The sequence below is a fragment of the Aplysia californica genome, unplaced genomic scaffold, assembly GCF_000002075.1.
Source record: "Aplysia californica isolate F4 #8 unplaced genomic scaffold, AplCal3.0 scaffold00406, whole genome shotgun sequence".
Lineage (NCBI taxonomy): Eukaryota > Metazoa > Mollusca > Gastropoda > Aplysiida > Aplysiidae > Aplysia > Aplysia californica.
In genome coordinates this window covers 377,309-382,194 of record NW_004797676.1, presented here as the reverse complement: position 1 = coordinate 382,194, position 4,886 = coordinate 377,309, and the positions used below count along the sequence as shown (strand labels likewise).

The 4,886-nt window shown below is 41.0% G+C and overlaps 1 protein-coding gene across 4 annotated transcripts in view; it reads left to right on the top strand.

Moving 5' to 3' along the window:
- Positions 1-467: 467 nt before the first annotated feature.
- Positions 468-4,886, top strand: part of LOC101854269 (copine-3) — a 21,726-nt gene continuing 17,307 nt past the window's right edge. For 3 of the 4 annotated variants that reach the window (XM_035971262.1, XM_035971261.1, XM_005104138.3), the window contains exon 1: positions 468-560. The gene's annotated coding sequence lies outside the window, so the exon portion shown is untranslated. Of the gene's footprint in view, positions 561-906; positions 980-4,886 lie in introns of those variants that run through there. The other variant, XM_005104139.3, reaches the window with a different exon arrangement.

The following is a 4,886-nucleotide window of genomic DNA, read 5'->3' as shown; positions in this document are numbered from 1 at the left end:
CCCCCTCTCTCTCTCTCTCTCTCTCTCTCTCTCTCTGACTACGCTTACGCTCTATGAATGAGGTTTTTACATGTTGCTTTTTGCATGTTCAGAGTGAAGCTCATTTTTCATATTAAGCATAGGCCTGCATGTATGTCTGCAAAGTTTCGGCCACGGACTACGATTTCAACTTCGTCTTTCATTTTCAACGCTTATATTCACGAAATTCAAGACGTAAGAATCTGGGCTTATTGAAAAAACAAAAACAACCTAATGTTTTTAGACCATCTTGGGATGCTAATTGCAATCATAATACTTAGAGACCTGACCTGACCTGACCTGATCCTCAATAATTATAGTACAATTAATTCAATTAATGGTACATCTACATGGAGTTCCTTGTGAAGTGCATTTAGTGGTTGAAGTCAGCCAACCATTTCGTCCGTATAGTATAAATAATTTTTCTTGTTTAAAGGGGAAGTAACTCTGGAAGCAAAGTAAATTACTAGCCTGGGCCTATTATTTGTATTGTTTTGAGGAAAATCGAAATAAATTTTTCCTTGAACTCAAACCCACATAAGGTAGGACTTTGTTCCCCTATCTAGATTTAGATCTATATCTAGATCTATATGTAAAACCCCCCCCAGTATTTTCTTGAATCCTTAAGTTTATAAAGAAGAGATAACATCGGCCATCCCAAAGTCTACGGACGGTATCAGAAGAGCAGAGGATCTATAAATGGATTCATTATAATTTCTTATTTCGTCTAAATTTAGATTTGAGGTCTATCAGGAAAAGATTCTGATTGACGTCAATTGAATGAATTGCTGTGGACATCCCTGCATGGTGTCTATTAATAACTTGCAATTTCGAAATAACTTTTTTGAGTTACATTACTACTGACTTCAAACATACGTGTTACCGTACTGTTAGGCTACACACAAGACGCCACAAGTGGCATTCTCATTCTGCAGATTTAATTTTATCAAGACCGAATCAAGTAAGTAATAGATTTCTAATTAGATCTAGATCTAGATCTAGATTTAGATCTATACTAGATCTAGAATCTAGGTCTATAAAAAAAATGGCACAGTCTGTACAGTAGGCCTACTGTAGTGACTGTAGTTCTGTCGACCGATTAGATTCTAGATCTGTGTAGACTGCTGCTTTAGTTTTAGACTTAGAATCTAGATCTAGATTCTACTCTAGATCTAGATCTAGTAGATTCTAGTCTCTGCTTAGATCCCACGGCTTCTGATTCCAGTTTGGCTGCCATCATTCGATCCCACCCCTGGTGGGAATGACATTTTTTCTCACTTATAAATTCCCAACCCCCTGAGAATAACCCATGTCTCGCTATTCTCCCCCCCCCCCCCCCCCCGGGGGGGAAAAAAATCTCCCATCTCGGTGTGGGCTTGAGAGAGGACTCCCCCCTGACCTCTCGCAGGCCAATAAAATCACCTAGGCCCTTAGTGGGTTACTAGTGGTTGGGAACGAATAATAATAATAATATAAAAACATTTTTCGCCTCACCAGTAAAAAAAAAAAGGCTCACTAACCACTAACGGGGGGGGGTTTATTATTATCATGAGGAGAGCACACCAGTCTGTTCTTATCGTCGCTCAGTAACCGTGCCAGCGAGCCCTCGGCCCTTTACTCGCGTAACTAACGAAGCCTTGGCTTGGCCTGTTAATCAGCATGTCTTGCTCCCTACCGACACTACTGAGGGGGAAGTGGGACCGGCCGCTGAACGGATCATTTGTTGTTTACACGCTTAACGATGGCAGACCTCTCACTATCTGCCTCCACACAATAAATTATGATTCAAGGAGCAGAGAGCGTGTACAAACGTAGGCCTAATGAGACACAAGCACGAGACAATGCTCTTGCACAACGGTAGAAGGGTTTTGTAAATTATTCAGACCAAATGGGCGAGGGCGTTAAATCAAGTTTTAAAACTAGTTCAATAATTAAGCAGTCCAAGCTCTTTTCTTCACTTTCATTTTTTTTTTCTTTTATTCTTTCTTTTTCTTTTTTTTTTATTGCCTATTCCTTCCCTTTCTTCTTGAACATTTGGAGTTTGGAGCCAAAACAGAGCCAGAGAGCCAAATGAAATCTCTGGGCCAGACACGATCCAAAAGAGCCAAATTTATGGGATTTAGCTCCAAACTGACAACCCTGACTGTGACTATTCGGACTCGAACAATGACGAACATGATGCTGTGGAGCATCAGCCCTGGCACCCGGAGTGAGAATAACCATTTCCTTAAAAAATATTTTACTCCCCCCCGGTGGAAATAAAATTTTCTCTTAAATTATCTCCTCCCTGGTGGGGATATATATAAAAATATTTTACTCCCCCCCTTTATATATATGACAGAAAACATTCAATCAAAAGCTAAAAGTGACATTTTTCCCCTTAGTATATTAGCACTCTTGTTTGAATGTGCTCAATATTTCCAGACCCAGTATTAAATTGTAGAGGCACTAGATCTGCAAGTGGAAATATATGTCTAATTCTCACCCCAGGTTTAGAGGTCGGCCTTCAGCCTGTATTACATCTCATAAAACTAGAGAGATGGGAAAGATGAGAAGTGACCCGACCCGAGTGGGAATTACAAAAAAAATTATTCCCACCCCGGGTGGGAATGCTCACTTCCTTCCAGTTTACACACTTAAGATCCCACAATTTTACTAAAACTGAATTTCTTACTTTCATTAGTAAAAGCCTTTCCTAATTTGCTGCTCTGAGATCTGGCATAAAAATTCAGATTTTTTAATCATCATCATCATCATGTCGTCACGCGGGCCTGATTTATTTACTGAACCAAAAAAATGGACCTGCAGCTGATAAACCAAGCAGCAAAAGTTTGTGACCATTGTGAGGCCCCCCTAAGTATGGGGTCCCTTTTTTACCAAGAAGTACCGAGATGTAGGCTAAACGAGATCTGCCGTCCTATGACAAAAGGCCGTACATGCGTATATTTTGAGCTATTCCTTTAACCTAGGGGCCCTACACATCATGTACGTTCCAACCAGGCGGTTTTGACCGGAGCGGGAACCGGCGTTGAAGCCGCCGTGCTAATACCGCCATTCAACAGGTCAGCGCGTCATCCACATCTCATGTGTTTAAACTGCAGTGAGTGTACTGACAATGAAGATTTGCTTGCAATTTATGTGCTGCTCTTGGCGAAAAAAAACAAAAAGAGAGAAATATGGATGAAAGACTGGCTTCAGAAAAGAGATCACTGGAGCTATAAATCTACCAATGCAGGAATTACGGCCTTAACCTGATGATTTCAGATTTTTTTTAAAATGACGAATATGTGTGTGTGTGCGTGTGCGCGTGCGCGCGCGCGCGCCGCCTTAATTCCAGTCAATTGTGTTGGTTCGGCTCAGGCCAGCTCACTACACGTATCGGTGTTGCAAAAAACATGCGTGGCATCTAGCCCATGGAAATGAAAATCAGCTCGGCTTTCGGCGCTGACTTTATCGGCACGGCATATAACTGTCCCCTGAAAAGCAGCCTTAATTCAAGTCAATTGTTTTGTTTTTCAAATACTTTCCTCAAAACAATTCTTCTGCTATGTCCGAATCCTGAGTTTTCATGAACTTCTCGGTACATCTTGGTACATCTCGGTAAAAAAAGGTACCGCCCCCATGTCACAGATAACCCATTCTGGGTACTATGACATCATGTCTCTGTTGTAAATCTTGATGGACTTACTATATGTTGGCTTCAGATGGAATAACACCAAGGTGTGTACTCGTTAAGGTGTTCGCCTTCCCCAAACATTACGCTCGCATTTGAACCTGCTGCCTGAATTACATCACACACATGATGAGTAGGGTCTACTAGGTCTGACAGAAATTATCACATCAAACTGAATTCATCGATAGATGCTTTTGTTTTCCTGACCAATCACACAAGACTTGTCTTTCAGCTCTGCACCCCAGAATTTGCTAGGCAATCTGATTGATAATCTATACCCTCAGGATCTGATCCATCACCTTTGCTTATACTTAATATGGTCGTCTGTTGGCAGTGAGCCTGCCTTTCATTCTTCGAATTTTAATTGGTGTAGTCACAAGGCAATAATGTGTTATGACATGACAAGGTAACTCGATCAGATAGAGGAAAGCTTTTTATACATTTTGGGCAAGTGATGCGGAGGAGCAATGGGATCGATCTAGATCTTGAGACTCATGATAGCATAAAATAAATGAAGATGTATGCCTCATCAAATTAAGAAGAGACCGTCGTGACTGGTCCGCTGTCCACCACCCCCCCCCCCCCCCCCGGTTTCTTTAAACTAGTCCTGTGTTACCACTTGCTGTCTTGATTTACGTTTGTCTATCTTAATCTTTACCACTGCAAAATTTTTGTATCTTAACAACTCAGCAAACACTAACTGTAACGTCCCAATCTTTGGTCTGGTTTACTAAATTACCCCCAGTGCTGTTGTTATGGAGGCCAATCGTGCAGGATTTACTCTAAATGGCAGTAGACACTGGTTCATCAGGTGGGACTTATGGTAGGCTGCGGTAGCTCGGTAGATCTTCAACTAAACTGGCACCACCCATAGCCCTACTCAATCGAAGAAAATGATGCTCATTTATCTTGAATAGAAGTCGAGATATATTTTGCAATTCAAGGAGGTGGGGGTTTCCTGTTTGCAAAGGTAAAATTAGCGAGGAAATGGCTGCCAAAATTGTTTCACTTTCTTCGCTTGAGAGTTTTTGGAAACTAAAAACATACATTTTTTGTGAATTTAATCAATGCTTTTCAGTAAAATCCACACAGAAATATATGTGTCTTTAAGTGTATGCATATAAAAGGTGTTCATACAAAAAAAATTGTGTTAAAATGAAAATTGCCAAATGGAAGGAAAAGTGCCGGGGGGTGG